This window comes from Haematobia irritans, chromosome 5, assembly GCF_050003625.1.
Source record: "Haematobia irritans isolate KBUSLIRL chromosome 5, ASM5000362v1, whole genome shotgun sequence".
Lineage (NCBI taxonomy): Eukaryota > Metazoa > Arthropoda > Insecta > Diptera > Muscidae > Haematobia > Haematobia irritans.
The window spans coordinates 122,971,412-122,981,974 of NC_134401.1; the positions used below are offsets into that span (position 1 = coordinate 122,971,412).

A 10,563-nucleotide genomic window follows, 5' to 3' on the forward strand; every position below is an offset into this window, starting at 1 on the left:
TAACAGCCATGCCAAAAGTGGTCCATATCAATCCATATGATATATAGCCCCCATGATATATAGCCTCCATATAAACCGATCCCGAGATTTGGTTTTGGAGCCTCTTGGAGGAGCAACTTTCAACCGAGTCAGTTGAAATTTGGTACATTGTGCTAGTATGTGACCGTTAACAACCATGCCTAACTAGGTCCATATCGGTCTATAGTTATATATAGCCCTCAGATAAATTGATCCCCAATCACACAAAAATTGGTCCATATCAAGTTAATAATTATATATAGCCCCCATATAAGCGACCCCCATATTTCAATTCTGGCTCTCTACCACGAAAACGATGTTAAGAAGTTTTAAGATACCCCAACCCAAGTAATTCGATTGTAGATAACAGTCGTTAGTACAAGTTTCTATGCAATCTATGGATGGAGGGATTCGGCCTGGCCGAACTTACGGCCGTATATACTTGTTCAATTTGATTTTCCTCCAATTGCGTCGATAGTTTCCACAGAGAATATATTTAATATGCTATTTAAGTGTGTAGTTTGATCTAATTTGATTCAGATATAGATAAAGCCTCCATATATTTGTTCTTCCGGTTTATGCCAGACTTTCCACAGAACGGTAAAGATCCGACTTGTGAAAATATGGCCCGACTTGATTTAATAATGCATCACAACCCACAATTGACCACATATTTTGGTGAGATCTAACCAATATCCTTGTAAAATCGCCACTGCTAGATGGCAAAAATTATTACTCTCTTTTGTACAATTACATCAATTAATTCCGTGATTGAATCAGAAAGTGTTAAGATTTCAATTTTCAAAACTTTATGATATTAATCATATTTTCTAGAGCTTCCGTTTAGTTAAAATTATTCAAAGACGTTCGAAAACTCGTTGATGAATATAGTCAAGAATCAACTCAAGATAAGCATATTAATAAAATCTGGAATTGGTATTCCAGAATCGACGTTTAACAGACTGGGATCTTTGCTGTTCAAATATCGTATGGTTCGATATAAGGCATGTCATATTAGTAACGAACATAACATAAAATTGAATCATTCATTATTGTAAAGAAATTAAACAAAACAAGTATATACAGCAGTAAGTTCGGCCGGGCCGAATCTTAAATACCCACCACCATGAATCAAATATAATAGTTTACTTTGAAAACACTTCGTCGTAGGGGGTTTCTTGATAATATATAGAACTTTAGGGGGTTTGATGACAAATTGTCTCCCAAGCAAATCAGTTCAACCAGATTCTACCTATGAAGACTAGATCAGATTCTGGATTTATGAGAACCAATTTTGTTTGAGTTTTAGAGAAATCATAAACATATCGTGTATATGATGAAATAACGCCTTGATTTGAAATCTTAAATCTGTAGATTTTTTTCCGCCATTATTTAAATGAATACGATGAGTAAAATCTGGAAATGGTATACTCTGAAAGAAGTGTTTTCTATTCTGAGGAACGAAATTTTAGGCAAGCAAAGTTTTCTTTTGACACAAATTTTAGAGACAATCACTTATCAAGAATTCGGATTAGTTTGCTCTAAACGAAAAAGTTTTATACGAAAGGGGAATTTCGTTTGTCTAAAATTTCATTCCGGAAGAAAATGTTTTTTCTTTGGGTGTACCCTCAAGAAGTTAAATCGGTCTATATTGATGCCTTACCAAACGGACCGGTAAAAATAAATGCTATGTGGAGCTATACTAAAACATGGACCAATACTCACCACCTCTAAATGTTCCTCAAATACCTCTAGAATTCCACTTTCAGACGAATTGGGTGAAAACTACGAATTCTAAAGGGTGATTCTTTTGAGGTTAGGATTTTCATGCATTAGTATTTGACAGATCACGTGGGATTTCAGACATGGTGTCAAAGAGAAAGATGCTCAGTATGCTTTGACATTTCATCATGAATAGACTTACTAACGAGCCACAACGTCGAATTTTCAGTGAATGGGCCCTAGAAAAGTTGGCAGAAAATCCGCTTTTTTATCGACAAATTTTGTTCAGCGATGAGGCTCATTTCTGGTTGAATGGCTACGTAAATAAGCAAAATTGCCGCATTTGGAGTGAAGAGCAACCAGAAGCCGTTCTAGAACTGCCCATGCATCCCGAAAAATGCACTGTTTGGTGTGGTTTGTACGCTGATGGAATCATTGAACCGTATTTTTTCAAAGATGCTGTTGGACGCAACGTTACGGTGAATGGCGATCGCTATCGTTCGATGCTAACAAACTTTTTGTTGCCAAAAATGGAAGAACTGAACTTGGTTGACATGTGGTTTCAACAAGATGGCGCTACATGCCACACAGCTCGCGATTCTATGGCCATTTTGAGGGAAAACTTCGGAGAACAATTCATCTCAAGAAATGGACCGGTAAGTTGGCCACCAAGATCATGCGATTTGACGCCTTTAGACTATTTTTTGTGGGGCTACGTCAAGTCTAAAGTCTACAGAAATAAGCCAGCAACTATTCCAGCTTTGGAAGACAACATTTCCGAAGAAATTCGGGCTATTCCGGCCGAAATGCTCGAAAAAGTTGCCCAAAATTGGACTTTCCGAATGGACCACCTAAGACGCAGCCGCGGTCAACATTTAAATGAAATTATCTTCAAAAAGTAAATGTCATGGACCAATCTAACGTTCAAATAAAGAACCGATGAGATTTTGCAAATTTTATGCGTTTTTTTTTTTTTTAAAAAAGTTATCAAGCTCTTAACAAATCACCCTTTACAACCCCAAGAAGTAAAATCGGGAGATCAGTCTATATAGGGGCTATATCAAAACATGGACCGATACGGACCATTTTCGACACTCCACTTTATTGTCCTAAAATACCTTTATATTTTTAATTTCCGGCAAATTTGATCAAAACTACGGATTCTAGAAGCCCCGGAAATAAAGTCGGGAGTTAGGTCTATATGGAGGCTATACAAAAACATGGACCGATAGGCACCATTTGCGATACACCTATTTGTGATCTTAAAATATCTCTAGATTTTCAATTTCAAGCAATTCGGCTAGAAAATATAGTCTCTAGACGCCCAAGTAGTAAAATCGGGAGATCGTTCTATATGAAGGCTATACCAAAAAATGGATGGATACCCCTCAATTTTAGCATAACTCTTTATGGTCCCAAAATACCTATAGATTTCCAATTTCAGGCAAATCGGATAGTAAACACAGTTTCAAGCAGCGCAAGAAGTAAAATCGGGAGATCGGTCTATATGAAAGTTATACCAAAAAATGGACCCATTCACCCCTTTTTCGACACACCTCTTTAAGGTCCGAAAATACTTCCGGATTTTCAATTTCAGGATAATCGGATAGAAAATACAGTTTATAGAAGCCCAAGAATAACAAGTATATACGGCCGTAAGTTCGGCCAGGCCGAATCTTATGTACCCTCCACCATGGATTGCATACAAACTTGTACTAAAGACTGTCATCCACAATCGAATTACTTGGGTCGTGGTATCTTAAAGCATCTTAATGTCGTTTTCTAAATTGTGAGTTAGTCCATACGTGGTAGAGAGCCAGAATTGAAATATGGGGGTCGCTATATACAATTATTAATATGATATGGACCAATTTTTGTGTGAGTGGGGAACGATTTATCTGAGCTATATATAAGTATAGACCGATATGGACCTAGTTAGGCATGGTTGTTAACGGCCACATACTAGCACAATGTACCAAATTTCAACTGACTTCTCCAAGAGGCTCCAAAACCAAATCTCGGATCGGTTTATATGGGGGCTATATATGATTATGGACTGATATGGACCACTTTTGTCATGGCTGTTAAATATCATATACTACCATCACGTACCCAATTTCAACCAGATCGGATGAATTTTGCTTCTCCAAAACGCACCGGAGGTCAAATCTGGGGATCGGTTTATATGGGGCTATATATAATTATTGACTGATATGAACCAATTCCTCCATGATTGATGGATACCATATACTAACATCACGTTCCAAATTTCAACCGAATGGGATGAATTTTGTTCTTCCAAGGGGCTCCGGAGGTCAAATGTGGTGATCGGTTTATATATAATTAATGACCGATTTCGACAAATTTTTGCATGGGTGTTTGAGGCCATATATTAACACCACGTACCAGATGAATCAGATGAATTTTGGTTTTCCAAGAGGCTCCGAAGGTCAAATCTGGTGATCGGTTTATATGGGGGCTATATATAATTATGGACCGATATGGACCAATTTTTGCATGGTTGTTAGAGACCATATACCAATACCATGTACCAAATTTCAGCCGGATCGGATAAAATTTGCTTCTCTTAGAGGCTCCGAAAGCCAAATCGAGGGATCGGTTTATATGGGGGCTATATATAATTATGGACCGATGTGGACCAATTTTTGCATGGTTGTTAGAGACCATATACCAATACCATGTACCAAATTTCAGCCGGATCGGATAAAATTTGCTTCTCTTAGAGGCTGCGAAAGCCAAATCGAGGGATCGGTTTATATGGGGGCTATATATAATTATGGACCGATGTGAACCATTATTTGCATGGTCATTAGAGACCATATACCAACACCATGTACCAAATTTCAGCCGGATCGGATTAAATTTGCTTTTTTTAGAGGCTCCGCAAGCGAAATCGGGGGATAGGTTTATATGGGGCTATATATAATTATGGACTGATGTGGACCATTATTTGCATGGTTGTTAGAGATCATATACTAACACCATGTACCAAATTTCAGCCGGATCGGATTAAATTTGCTTCTCTTAGAGGGTCTGCAAGCCAAATTTGGGGGTCCGTTTATATGGGGGCTATATGTAAAAGTGGACCGATGTGGACCAATTTTTGCATGGTTATTAAAAACTGTATACTAACAGCATGTACCAAATTTCAGCCGGATCGGATTAAATTTGCTTCTCTTAGAGGCTCCGAAAGCCAAATCGAGGGATCGGTTTATACGGGGGCTATATATAATTATGGACCGATGTGGACCAATTTTTGCATGGTTGTTAGAGACCGTATACTAACAGCATGTACCAAATTTCAGCCGGATCGGATGAAATTTGCTTCTCTTAGATTTGGCTTGCAGACCCAAATTTGGGGGTCAGTTTATATGGGGGCTATACGTAAAAGTGGACCGATATGGCCCATTTGCAATACCATCTGACCTACATCAATAACAACTACTTGTGCCAAGTTTCAAGTCGATAGCTTGTTTCGTTCGGTTAGCGTGATTTCAGCAGACGGACGGACATGCTCAGGTCGACTCAGAATTTCACCACGACCCAGAATATATATACCTTATGGGGTCTTAGAGCAATATTTCGATGTGTTACAAACGGAATGACAAAGCTAATATACCCCCATCCTATGGTGGATGGTATGAAAATCGGGAGATCGGTCTATATGGCGGCTATACCAAAACATGGACCGATACACCCCATTTTCGACACACCTCTTTAAGGTCCGAAAATACTTCCGGATTTTCAATTTCAGGCTAATCGGATAGAAAATACAGTTTATAGAAGCCCAAGAATAAAATCGGGATATCGGTCTATATGGTGGTTATACTAAAACATGGACCGATACGGACCATTTTCGACACACCACTTTACGGTCCTAAAATACCTCGAGATTTTCAATTTTAGGCAAATCGGATAGTAAACACAGTCTCTAGAAGCCCAAGAAGTAAAATCGGGATATCGGTCTATATGGCGGCTATACCAAAACATGGACCGATACGGACCATTTTCGACACACCTCTTTATGGTCCCAAAATACCTCCAGATTTCCAATTTCAGGCAAATCGGTTAGAAAATATAGTTTATAGAAGCCCAAGAATAAAAATCTGGAGATCGGGCACCATTTTCGGCACACCTTTTTATGGTCCTCAAATACCTCTAGATTTCCAATTTCAGGCAAAGTGGATAACAACTACGGTTTTTATAAGCCCAAGACCTCAAACTGGGAAGTCGGTTTATATGGGGACTATATCAAAACTCGGACCAATATAGCCCATCTTCGAACTTGACCTGCCTGCAAACAAAAAACGAATATGTGCCAAATTTCAAGACGATAGCCGCATTATTGAAGGCTGTAGCGTGATTGCATTTCATTTCAAAATTCCATATTCCCTATACAAAAAAAAACATACTGGAACACTTTCATTCCCTGAGTGTAAATAAAATATCCTTTTAACGCTTTAATGAATACCTATGTTTTTCACATTAACTCTACTTACTTCTCTCAATTGTGTTGATATATCCTTATTTGTATAATCCAAATTTAAAGGTAATCCATTGTGCTGATTTATATATTTTTCATTTGAATGATGTTTTAGTTTTGTTTTTATTTATTTGAAACTAAAAGTAACGATTAAACACTAAAATTTTATTTAACGAATCACTTTAACTCATGGGGTATTTTACACTTTAGTTATGTTGTAGTTGTTGTTGGGAGGGGTATTCAGTTACACATATTCATACACAAACTGAAGATAAAATGTTGATGCATTACTGCTGCCAAAAGTGGTGAATATTAGTGGTGGAGTTGTCGTTGTTTTTGTTGTTGTTGTTGATTTAGTAAGTTAAGGTATTAGAGATGATAACAATAAATACGAGAGTATGATAAAACTTAAGGATTTGAAAGATACGAACACACCCACATAAATATTTGAATTCCCATACATACAAACACACACACATACACGATAACACTTTACAAAAGCAATATCAAATATTTTTCACCACCAACATATGAGGGAGTTTTCATGTGGTTGTTATAGGTAAAGAGAAAAACTAAAAGACAACGATGTGAAAGTATTAAAACATTAGACAAATGTTTCTTTTCTTTTGTTTTTTTTTTTTTTGCTATATCTTGGTAAACGGAGAACGAAGATGGCACCGAAAACGAATACACTGCGATTTAGTGTGCAAAAAACGATAACCTTAACGGAGACGACAACGAAGGCTACGACCACGAAACACAACGATAACGAATAAAACCGATAACTTTTTTTGTTTTTCTTTTTTGTGAAACGAACGAATAACTTTACGAAAATAACCGCTTGCAATAGGAGTGTTTTAGAATATTTTATTTTTCCTTTTGTTTCTAATTTTGATAACCAACAATGTATATTTTTTTTTATTTTATATTTAAATTTATGTTTGTTAACCTTTATTTTATTTTAATTGTCTAGAAAATATATTTATATATATGTAGTGTCATTATAGCTTTCTTGTTGTTGTATTTTCTTTTAGCTTCTGAAATGTGGTAGGTAACCTTGAAAAGAAATGGATTTTTTTTATTAAGAAATATTATTATTTTTTAATTTATATTTTTATTAAAACTTTTTTTTTGTTAATAACTAACTATTATTTTATTTATAATTTTTTTTTTATTGTTTTAGTAGTGAATTTAATTTTTCTGTTTTGAACTAAAAGATTTATGTGTTTCAAAAGCTTTTTGGTCACTATCGTTTTTTTTTTTTTTGTTCCTTTTGGGAATGTAAAAAAAGAGAGTCTATGGTAAAGAGAGCGGGTATGTATGTTTCACACTTCACATTGCACGTTTTTTTTTCGTTTTGGGTGTTTGCTTTATATAACTGAGCTTTTCGAACATTGGGTTCTTCTCACTTGGCACTCTTTTTCCATAAACCAATTATTTACTGCTTTCACTCACATACTCTCACCCAGTAAAGGCTTGCTCTCTCTCCCTCACTCTCTTTCTCACTGTCGTATACTTTTTTACTATGATTGTGGTCTTGACTTTTTGTACTCAATTGGGGGAGTTTTGTTTTTCTTGTTTGTATTTTTGTTGTTGTTTTTCTTTCTTCTTAGTTTCGATATGAATACGGGAGAGCTCAACCAGAGATATTTCCAGTTGACGAGTTGCCACCTGATTTTGAGTGGTTAGTGTAGTGTTCGAATTTCCTGCCCGTTTCTTAGAATTCATCTTTTGTATGTGATTTTTCTTACATATAAACCACCTACAACATTTTTTTTTTTTAGTATTCATCCCAAGAAATTTTCTTCTTGTTCTTCTTTCTCTGGATTTTCCTTAAAATATCATCGTCTTAAACGAATCATTTTTCTTAGCCTCTATGACAATACGAATTGCTAGAATGGGCCAAAAATGAAGGCAATAATGGAATTGATGGGGAAACTAACGGTTTTCTTACTTAGCCTGATTTGAACGGTGGAGTAACGGTATGTGTATAAGAAAAAAAGAGATTTTTATGAAAAAGGAAAATACTGTTTTCATGGGGCCAAGACAGAGCTCTTCCATTCAGCCTCCCCCATTCATAGGCAAACTTAGTAAAACTATGGCAAAAAAGGAAAACCCCAAAGGAAGGAGACGAAGAACTACCAATGAATGAGAATGAAACAGGGCAGGAAACAATTTTTTTTTTAAGAAGAATATTTTTATGTAATATGATTTGATATTTGGGTTTTAATTAAATAAATATATTTAATATGAAACAAATTATTTTATAATCAACACCAACTATTAATATTGGAATTAATTATTTTATGCTTTTGTTATTTTTTTTTTTAATTATTTGCACATTTTCTTTTATATTTTGTCATATTGTATAATCATAGATAAATAACATTTTTAGTGTATTCTTTTTGTGCGTGTTTAAATTGCTTAGACATTTTTATTTAGAATTTTCATGGGCCCGTTTTTTAAGGTTGTTATAAACATACCTTTAATTATATAACAGTTACCGTTGTAAAGGCAACATATTTTCAGGTTTTTAGCCAGTTTGAAAGCTTAGACAATTTTTTTTCTTGCTATCCTTATTTCTCATGGCACAAGCAAAACATACTCTCGGAAAAAATTATGACATGCCCTTTTGCCAGGTGGTTGGGGGCGGGCTGAGTTCGCCGTTTGCCACCAAGAGCTATGATAAAAAAAATTCAAATTTTTTTTAATGAAATTTTCCCAATATTTGGATGTTTTTGTTGAGATGAACAATTAAAAAGCAAAATTTTCACTTTATCCTTTTTTATCTTTAGATGCGCAAACGAAAATTTTCCTTTGTTCTAGCAATAGAGGAAAATTTCTCCTTTTCGTGTTTTATACCTTCTTTTTTTTTGGTGAGATTCTGAAATATCGGTTTTCGGTTATATAAAAGTATGCATTTTACCACTTGTTTTTTTTATCAATTACACTTTTTTCTCTCTTGATATTCACTATGTTGTGATGAATCAAATTTCAAATTTCATTCTTTATTTTTTTGTGTTTTGTCGTTTAATTGGAGAAAAATTTTCTATATTTTTTTGTAGGTATTCCATGGTTTTTCTTGTTGTTTTTTGTTGGTTGGTTGGTTGGTTTAGTAGTTAGTAGAAAAAAGAAAAAAGTATATGTGTAAGGATTGCGCGTCGCAGGATTTAACCGTACTACCCTGCTTCTTGGCTGATGGCCCCAAATGGCACTGACTACAATACAGTTGCAGATGGCGCTTAACTGGAAGTTAATACGAAATACTACTATAACTACGCCATTTTCGAAATATTAAACAGCTTTTTGTATGTGTTCGCTTAAAAATTGAATCTCTCTTGTTCTCTTACTCGCGCTCTCTCTCTCTCTCTTGCCACACATGCAGTTAGCTTTTACTCTCATTGTTATAAATGCCTTGACTTAAGTCTTAACATATGGTAGGTTATACTCTTTGTTGTTGGTTGTCCGAAAATTTGTGTACTTGATAAAGCCTTTGGAAATTCTCAAAAGTAGTAAACCTAAAGCTCTTTCACTCTCTTTTATCTCTGCTAACCGTTTTTTTTTTGTTTGCATTTGTTTATTTAGAGTTTTCCCTGAGAGTTTTTCAAGTGTTTCAAGTTTCCATAATTTTTATCGTACATTTACTTTGGCCTTCTATTCATTGTGAGAACATTGTGTCAAACACTGTGTGTGTGTATGTGTGTACTTTCCCTTCTCCAAACCCCTCTTAGTTTCGCTGGCATAAACGTTGAACTAGGATAACAGATGTTCACTCATTTATGCTCTTAATTTTATTGCATGTTATTTATATGCTCTTTCTCTCTCTATCTCTCTATCTTTCTCTTCTGTTATTTAGCTTTACTCTTGTCAACAAAACCACTTCGGATTTGCATGTTTCTTACTCGGCTTATTGTTCTTCATTAACACTCACCATTTGTTTATTTGGTTCGGTTAGTTTTACCTTAATTTTTACTTCAACTTAGTTTTTTGGTAATAAATGTTTTTTGTTGTTGTTGTTGTTTTTCCTAGCAAACTAAAATACCATGTTTCAATGTGTTCAAATTACATAGCTATTAATGTCATGAGAAATGCATTTGCATGTCCTCTCTGTCATTTACTTGTTAACATCTTCACCACTCGTCCTATATTTGAATGTATATAGATCCTAATCATTGTTAATCCTTTTCTAATCCTACTTATCATGTTGCTTTGTTTCTGTTTTACTGATGCGAAGAAGAAGAAGAAGAGGCAGAACAGGTAGCTAATATCTTATTCCAAATGAGGGCAAGACTTGTTAGTCTTATTTTTATAGTTTAAAC

At 35.2% G+C, this 10,563-nt stretch overlaps 1 protein-coding gene across 1 annotated transcript in view; it reads right to left on the minus strand.

Annotated features, from left to right (window-relative positions):
- Mid1 (calcium-permeable channel component Mid1) overlaps positions 1 to 7,291 on the minus strand; it is a 272,394-nt gene extending 265,103 nt beyond the window's left edge. Inside the window, exon 1 of the mRNA XM_075311745.1 lies at positions 6,261 to 7,291. The gene's annotated coding sequence lies outside the window, so the exon portion shown is untranslated. The remainder of the gene's footprint in view (positions 1 to 6,260) is intronic.
- Between the last annotated feature and the right edge of the window lie 3,272 nt (positions 7,292 to 10,563).